Here is a 9,709-nt window from a genome sequence, read left to right as displayed (position 1 = left end):
ATACACTTCTATTTTTGGAGAGGTTGAGTTGAGTTATGAAATGGAAATTGTAATAGTTCGTGAAGAAAAAAAGTTGATATGTTTTAAATCTCATATGAGGTGTCATGAGTTCTTTGTTGATTGTGAGTGCCTCCCTCACTATGTCACCCAGACTTAAACCTTGAACCCATGGACATGCTGACCCAAACCTTTCCCCAAAAATAACCACATTTCACCCAAGAAAATAGATACAGTATCCCGAGTACCCCTTCTATCTTATACCTGCAGATGATAATCCTTTACGACTCTTTTCTCAAGGACCCGAAAACGATCATGACCCTGACTAGTGATTAGGATTACCCAAAAATCCTGAAGGACATGATCAAGCATATTCATCTTGAAGGCGATGCAGTCTACAAGGGTTATCCTTTCATGGAGAAGGGAGTTGAACTTTGGTATGTGGAGGTACACCTCCACCGTGTGAAGGGAGTTTTCCCAAAGACTATGGGACAATACTTTTTCATTTCTCGAGTACCACGAGCAACATTCTTCGACTCTGTTCATGAAGTTTCTATGGAAGCCATACGTCAGATTGGAGAAATACTAGAAGCAAGACTCCATCACACTCAGGAATACCTGAGAGAGGTCCATGCCGAGAAGATGGAGATGAAGCTCATCGCCACCACAATGAAGCAAAACATCGATGATTTGAAGGATCACATCGCACAATTCTAGTGGGACTGAAGCATCTTGAAGAATGGAAAACGAATAAAGATGGGAGTAATGCTTGACCATACCAAACTATGTGGATGGTAGCTTTTGTAATAGAGTACTTTTGAAATTTGAGTTTTGAGTAGTGGTTAAGGATGTAATAAAGGATTTGATATGAAGAGCATTATGGATGAACCAGTGCATTTTTTTGGCGATATTGGTCTTTGTGAACTCTTGACCAATGGAAAAGAAAATATTCCACAGAGTGGAGTTTGAACAAAATGAGTCGGAGTTTTATTTTAGTTATGATGGTTACCTCAAGAGTATGAAGGAATGAAGTACTATTGGATTTAAAGGAGATATAATGTTGGAATATGGAACAATAGTAACTCCAAGGATGAGTTAAAGATATACAAGTTTTAAGGGGGCCCATAATCCACAGGAACCAAGATTTGATAAGGAAACAAGCAGAATTTTGTTGAAGAAAATAATTCCGAAAGAAGTTATGATTTCATCAGCATAAGATTCATAGGATGTTACGTAAAACCTGAGAGTTGTGAAGAAACGATAGAGATTTTGTGTGGCTTGCAGAGCCAAGGGATTTACCCGAACCCGGTTCGTGGAGAAGAGAAATTCTGCAATGCTTGTTAGGATGCCCAAGTATTAGAAAACGTGATTCACTATCTGCGTATGTAATAATGATTCAAGTATGGGATGGATTAGCCCCCATACCGGAGACTTCTATCATGAGCTATCATATGTTGATAGAAAATCAGAGAGCCTTATAACCCTAGAAGAATGTCGACACGACAAACCAAAGGCCTTAGAATGGTAGGACGATGGAAACCCTGTACAGGCACCTATTGCCAATCGTAGGTTATGCGGTGAGGTTCAACCCAGACCCATTTCCTGCAGGAGAAACCAAAAATTGTCGACCAACATGAGGTTTTCGATTGTTGTTTAGCATTGGCGCCAGACCTGTCAAGTCTCAGAAGGATCTTATTTTGATGCATGGACTCCTTATTTCGAGGAAAAGGACATGCCCTTACCAGCAGAGCAAAAGTGAAGGAGTTATCTCGGAGAATATGAGAAGACCGACACCGTCAACGCAAAGGATGGAGTACATGAGTTTTGTTGGAACCGTGACCATGCTTCTAAGGGTGGTAGCACTCCATACCTTGTGTTGGTGAATGTATTTTCAAGGAGACCCCCAAACCTAACATTTTTCTAGCCTCTCCGAATCTCGAGGATGAGATTCATTTTAAGGGTGGTAGTTTGTAACATCCCAAAATTCTAAATTTTGGAATGTTATATTAAATAAATAATTATGATTGTTTGTTTGATTGTTGTGTGATTGATTGTGTGAAATTGAGTGAAAATTTAAGACTTTTTGAAAGTTGAAGGAGAGGGAATAAAAGGACTTTCCCAAAACCTTCATCTTGCATTTTGATCTCCATGAATTCAAATTCATTCATCACAAAACCCTAGAGTGAAGATAATATGACTTCTTCCATTTAAAGATATGAAAAGGGGTTTTGTAGTAGATTTGAATTCCATTTGAACAATAGTCCAACTCAAAAACTTTATGCCACTCAAGGATTTTCATGAGAGAAGATAATAGGACTTCTTCAAAATATATGAAATAGAGTGGGAAGTGATGAGGAGCCCTTTTGAATTTCATTTGGTTCACTTTTGGAAAGTTTTCCGTTTTGAGTTTCAAAAACATTTCCATTCATTCAAATAAAATAAAGAGAGAAGGAAATATGACTCCTTCAATTATTAGAAAGAAAATGGAAATGGATTATGAAACCAATAGATGTTATTTTAAAATAATATTTGAAATCATTTGCATCTCATGATTTATTGCATTTTGGATTTTTCTCGAATGTTCAAATATTATTTTCCACTCAAGAAAAATAAAGGAGAGGGGATAAGATGACTTCCTCAAAATGTAAAAGAGATGGAAATTTCATTTGAATATTATTTGGAGTTTTAGAACTTATTTGGTATTTATTCAGTTTGCAAAAAGTGCATTAAATGCATTAGGAAAAATATTTTCAAATTCTTATATGCTTGAATAAATGTTCATTGTGCTCTAGATATTCCAAGGTAATTTTAGAAATTATCGTGGTATTTTTAGGATTTTGTTTGGTTTCGTTGGGCCTTGGAAAGTTTTTTTTGTAAAAAAAAACAAAAAAAAACGCACGCGCACTGCACCACCTGGACCAAGGCCACTTCGGCCCAGGGGCGCATCGACCGGCCCACCGGCGATAGGCCAAGGCTGTCGCCCTGGCCTGCCCGCGCCCGACCACTAGCACCCGAAGGCCTCCGCCTCGTCCGTCGGCTCCTCGTCTCCCTCTCGCTCGCACGCAGCTGCCGCTGCCAGGAGGGCCCCAACCCCGTCGTCCCCAACCTCCCGCCTCTCCCGCTCGGGATAGAGCACGAGCCCGCCGCCCGCAACCACCGCACCTCTCCTTCAGGGATAAGGCTTATCCCGCCACCCTGAGCACCCCTCTCCACGCCTATAAAAGCCTCGGAGCCCCCTCTCTCCATCCTGCCCGCTTGCCCGTCCTCTCACCGCTCCTACCGCCCGCAGTTGCCGCTTGGATCACGCCGGCTGGAGCTACTTCACCGGAGAAGCTCGTCGGCCATAAGCCACTATGAGGCCCCAAACTCTGTCAACTTGTTCCCCTGCTCCACGCACACCTTGTTGACAACTTTTTGTGGTCTAGGGGACACCGGAGCCGTTGCACGGACGATGTCCGAACCGCCGGAGTTCGCCAGAGCGCCACCCTTCCTTCGCTCCGTCTCTGTCACCCCAACACGCGCCGCCTCCACCACCGGAAAGCCCCCAACGCGCCGACCCCATTCGTCTTCTTTCCCGCTGCCGACGACCACCGCAGGCCATCGCCCCGTCGCTGCCCAACACCGCGCCGCCGTCCCCTGCACGTCACCGACGCCGATGCTGCAGCTCGCTGTGAGCTGCCCCCACCCCCCGTTCTGTTTGTTTTTTTGTTTAAAATGGTTAACCAAGGTTTTATTAAACCGTGCGGCTTTAGTGAAAAAACCGGTCTCCGGTTTTCTTTTTATTTAGCCATGATAGTTGTTTTTATTATTTAGTGGCTGTTCACCGTATAGCTACCATAGTGAACACTCTCTGGCCTCTCACAGTGCGCCACGTGGCCAGGGACTTGATCGCTATTTTTTCTTCACTGTTAGGTTCCTGTAAATTTCAGTTTAGCCCCTGAACTTAGATTAGCCACAACTTTTTAACCGTAGATCCAAACTCGATGAAACCAGTGGCAAATTCTTCATATTGATTAGATCTATCTAGTAGTGTCATCTTTGTAAACTTTTGTAGGTTTCAAACTTGAAATTATTCAGATTTGAATTCAAACTTCAAATGGCCATATCTCCTAAACCGTAGCTCTGATTGGTGTGATTCTTTTTGCACCGTGTCATTGTAGCCAAACCCTACCACCTGGACCTTTGTCACTATACTTTTCACACGATTAATATCTATCCTTGATAGTTTTATTACTATGCAAGTATGCACGATAGATCACATCACAGTTTTGCACCTTATGTCACTTATTGTTTTGCACCTAGAATTATTTGCATGCAAGTTATGTGTGTTGGATCCCCATTTGGTTTTCCGAGTCTTTTGTGTTCCATGTTATTGCTCTATGGAATGATTGCTTATGTATGTTATTTTACTTTGACGATAGACTATACGGAGTGCAAAGCCGAGTACTATCGACCTCTAGAATTCAACTATCAGAATCCAGGCAAGTTCACATTTGACCATACTTTTAATTACCTATGTTTTTTTGATCTGCACTTAGTCCATTGTAGTAGGAATGCATGGTAGGCAAATTTATGCAGGTTGGCTACGTTTTTACCTAGTAGTTCATTGAGGTAGGTTTGAACCATATACCTTTGTCACCACCGTGTAAGTTTAATTTCGCCTCGCCAATGCAGACATGGATTGGGAAGTGTTCATTGTGAGAGATGAGTGACAAAGTAGTAAGTAGGACCAAGATAACTTAATGAACTACCTGGGCGGAGGTTTGGTTTGAATGGTGGCGAAGTACAGTGGGAGCATGCATGGGAAATCCATGGTGGTGCACCACTAGTGGTCCGTCCGCCCAGGCTCAAAGAGATCAATCGTATTCTCATGTCTAGAAGCTTATGTGTGCAGCCACAAGCCAATATGGGCTCTGGCTTAGTTGAGTAGTTAGTGTGGCCCCTTCTGGGATGGGCTAGTAGATGTAGAATGATGTAGGTGTACCGGCTTATCCGTGGGTTAAGGGGGAACATTTTCGAAAGACTATGTCTCGGTCATCCTGTTCTCAAATGCCAGGCAGTGCGAGAACTTCAAGGGAGTCGATCGAGTCTTGTTGGGAAAAGTGCGCAAACCTCTGCAGAGTGTTAAAACCTAATCGATCAGCCGTGTCCCCGGTTATGGACAACTTGAGCATCTAGTAGTGCAAATGCTGGGAGATCTCATCACTCTTAATTAAACAGTTGGGTTTTAAATGAAACTTTGGGAAGGGATTGAGTTGGGTTTACCAAATCATCCTATGCTATACAGTAGTGGTAGAATAATATCTTTTATTCTAGGGAAAAACTAGGTTTATGCAAAACTAAACCTAGAGCTTTCCACCAGCCAAATTGCGGGTACAAGTAGGTTCAATATTCTTATGATGTGACTTGCCAGTACATTCAATGTACTGCCCTACAGGGCTGCAACGTCTTATGTTGCAGGAATTTCTACGACGATTAAGAGTTACGTTGTAGGGTTACAGTCTACACTCATCTTGCCGTTGGCGTTGATGGGACTCCACACCCGTTCGATTTTTTTTCCGCTGAGATTTATGAGGTATATATCAGTTTTACGTTATTTATACATGTGATTGAACTTTGATATATACATTGATGTATTGTGTGTGGCAGCATACCGATCCAGGGATGGCACGGATACACAGAGGCTTGACCGTTTGAGGTCGGGTCGCTACAAAACAGGATCCTGTTTCCACCGTGGACGGTCGAACACAAGGCCGTTTCCTCCGTTCTGTGGTATGCCAGGCCTCGTTTCCATCGCCTGTTCCATCCAAGCCAGTTGGCTCCTGATGAAGAGCACGCGTTTCGTTACCTCCTGATGAACATGATGCATTCCGTTGCCTCCCCATGAACACGATGATGATGCAGTTTCTCCGTTCTGACCCAGCCATGTACACGAGCCCTGGCCATACATATGCGCGAGTAGGTGTTCAAGACCCCGCCCGTATGTACGTATGTGGCCGTATTTACTTCCTTGCACCCTGGACGATGTATGTACTTGTACATGCTACGTGCACGCCTCTACTACGACACGTGCCCTTCCTTGCATGACCATGGTTCATCGCTGCAGCCTGCAGACAGACCGATCGTATGTACATACACGTTTGCGACCAGAATGACAATGGTACGTACGCTTCGAACGGGTGGGTCCTGACTGTCAGGCACTTCCTTGCGTGCGAAGATGTAGCTGGTGGGTCCCAGCAGTCAGGTTTGATTTTGGCGGCTTGATACGTCCATTTTGCATCATGCTTTTATATCGAAATTTATTGCATTATGGGCTCTTATTACACATTATGTCACAATACTTATGCATATTCTCTCTTATTTTACAAGGTTTACATAAAGAGGGAGAATGCCGGCAGCTGGGATTCTGGGCTGGAAAAGGAGCAAATATTAGAGACCTATTCGGCATAGCTCCAAAAGTCCTGAAACTTCACGGAAGTCATTTTCAGAATATATAAAAAATAATGAGTGCAAGAAGTTCTAGAGGGGGGCCAGACCCTGCCCACGAGGGTGGGGGCGCGCCCTACCCCCTGGGTGCGCCACCCTGCCTCGTGGGCCCCCTGGTGGCCCTCCGATGCCCATCTTCTGCTATATGGAGTCTTTCGATGAGTAAAAAATCATAAGCCATCTTCTTTGACAAGACTCCGCCGCCACGAGGCGGAACCTTGGCGGAACCAATCTAGGGCTCTGGCGGAGCTATTCTACCGGGGAAACTTCCCTCCGAGAGAGGGAAATCATCGCCATCGTCATCACCAACGCTCCTCTCATCGGGAGAGGGCAATCTCCATCAACATCTTCACTAGCACCATCTCCTCTCAAAATCCTAGTTCATCTCTTGTATCCAATTCTTGTCTCTAAGTACGGGATTGGTACATGTGGGTTGCTAGTAGTGTTAATTACTCATTGTAGTTGATGCTAGTTGGTTTATTTGGTGGAAGATCATATGTTCAGATCCTATATGCATATTAATACCCCTCTGATTATGAATATGAATATGCTTTGTGAGTAGTTACGTTTGTTCCTGAGGACATGGGAGAAGTCTTGCTATTAGTAGTCATGTGAATTTGGTATTCGTTCGATATTTTGATGAGATGTATGTTGTCTCTCCTCTAGTGGTTTTATGTGAACGTTGACTACATGACACTTCACCGTTATTTGGGCCTAGAGGAAGGCATTGGGAAGTAATAAGTAGATGATGGGTTGCTGAGTGACAGAAGCTTAAACCCTAGGTTATGCGTTGCTTCGTAAGGGGCTGATTTGGATCCATATGTTTCATGCTATGGTTAGGTTTACCATAATACTTTTGTTGTATTTGCAGATGCTTGCAATAGAGGTTAATCATAAGTGGGATGCTTGTCCAAGTAAGGACAATACCCAAGCACCGGTCCACCCACATACCAAATTATCAAAGTACCGAACGCGAATCATATGAACATGATGAAAACTAGCTTGACGATATTCCCATGTGTCCTTGGGAGCGCTTTACATCATATAAGAGTTTGTCTAGGCTTGTCCTTTGCTACAAAAAGGATTGGGCCACCTTGCTGCACTTTATTTACTTTTGTTACTTGTTACTCGTTACAAATTATCCTATCACAAAACTATCTATACCTATTGTTTCAGTGCTTGTAGAGAATACCTTGCTGAAAACCGCTTATCATTTCCTTCTGCTCCTCGTTGGGTTCAACACTCTTACTTATCGAAAGGACTACGATAGATCCCCTATACTTGCGTGTCATCAAGACTCTTTTCTGGCGCCATTGCCGGGGAGTGAAGCGCCTTTGGTAGGTGGAATTTGGTAAGGAAGAAATTATATAGTGTGCCGAAATTTACTGTCACTTGTTACTATGGAAAGTAATCCTCCGAGGGGCTTGTTCGGGGTATCTTCACCCCGACCAGTAGAGCAAAGAGTTGCTCCTCAACCTACTGAACCTACTGAAAATGAAAATGTCTGCTTTGAAATTCCTTCGGGTATGATAGAAAAACTGCTAACTAATCCTTTTGCAGGAGATGGAACAACGCATCCTGATGAGCACCTAATATATGTGGATGAAGTTTGTGGATTATTTAAGCTTGCAGGTGTACTCGGAGATGTTATTAAGAATAAGGTATCCCCTTTATCTTTCAAGGAAGATGCATTGACATGGTATAGGCTATGTGATGATACGGGGTCATGGAACTACAAACGATTGAAATTGGAATTTCATCAGAAGTTTTATCCTATGCATCTTGTTCATCGTGATCGCAAGTATATATATAATTTTTGGCCTCGCGAAGGATAAAGCATCGCTCAAGCTTGGGGGAGGCTTAAATCAGTGTTATATTCATGCCCCAATCATGAGCTCTCAAGAGAAATGATTATTCAAAATTTATATGCTCGGCTTTCTGATAAGAACCGCAGCATGCTCGATACCTCTAGTGCTGGCTCTTTTATGATGAAGACTATTGAATTCAAATGGGATTTATTGGAAAGAATTAAACGCAACTCTAAACATTGGGACCTCGATGAAGGTAAGGATTTAGGTATGACACCTAAGTTTGATTGTGTTAAATCTTTTATGGATACCGATGTTTTCCATAAATTTAGCAATAAATATGGACTTGACTCTGAGATAGTAGCTTCTTTCTGTGAATCTTTTGCTAATCATGTTGATCTCCCAAGGGAGAAGTGGTTTAAATATCATCCTCCTATAGAAGTAAAAGTAGATACACCTATTAAAGTTGAAGAAAATACTATCACTTATAATGTTCCTATTGTTCCTACTTCTTATGTTGAGAAACCACCTTTCCCTGTTAGGATAAAGGATCATGCTAAAGCTTCAACTGTGGTTCGTAAAAGCAATATTAGAACTTATACACCTCCTGAGCTAATTAAAGTTGAACCTAGTATTGCTATTGTTAAAGATCTCTTGTCTGATAATATTGATGGGCATGTTATTCATTTCGGTGATGAAACTGCTAGAATTGCTAAAGCTTGTGCTAAAGATAAACCTAGATCTTTGGTAGGCATGCCTGTTATTTCTGTTAAAATAGGAGATCATTATTATCATGGCTTATGTGATATGGGTGCCTGTGCTAGTGCTATACCTCATGACTTATAAAAAGAAATTATGCATGATATTGCACCTGCTGAGATAGAAGATATTGATGTCACAATTAAACTTGCCAATAGAGATACTATTTCACCAATTGGAATTGTTAGAGATGTTGAAGTCTTGTGTGGGAAAACTAAATATCCCGCTGATTTTCTTGTTCTTGGTTCCCCACAAGATAGCTTTTGTCCCATTATATTTGGTAGACCCTTCTTGAACACTGTTAATGCTAAGATAGATTGCAAAAAGGATGTTGTTACTATTGGTTTAGGTGAAATGTCTCATGAGTTCAACTTTGCTAAATTTCGTAGACAACACCGTGAAGAGGAATTTCCTAGTAAAGATGAAATTATTGGTCTTGCTTCTATTGCCGTACCTCCTAGTGATCCTTTAGAACAATATTTGCTAGACCATGAAAATGATATGTTTATGAATGAAAGAAGGGAAATAGATGAAGTATTCTTTAAATAGGAATCCATCCTGAAACACAATTTGCCTGTTGAAATCCTAGGGGATCCTCCTCCACCCAAGGGTGATCCTGTGTTTGAGCTTAAACCGTTACCTGATACTCTTAAATATGC

This window comes from Triticum urartu, chromosome 4 (genome assembly GCF_003073215.2).
Source record: "Triticum urartu cultivar G1812 chromosome 4, Tu2.1, whole genome shotgun sequence".
Classification (NCBI taxonomy): domain Eukaryota; kingdom Viridiplantae; phylum Streptophyta; class Magnoliopsida; order Poales; family Poaceae; genus Triticum; species Triticum urartu.
The sequence above is the reverse complement of the archived record's forward strand: the minus strand, read 5'-3'. Positions refer to the sequence as shown.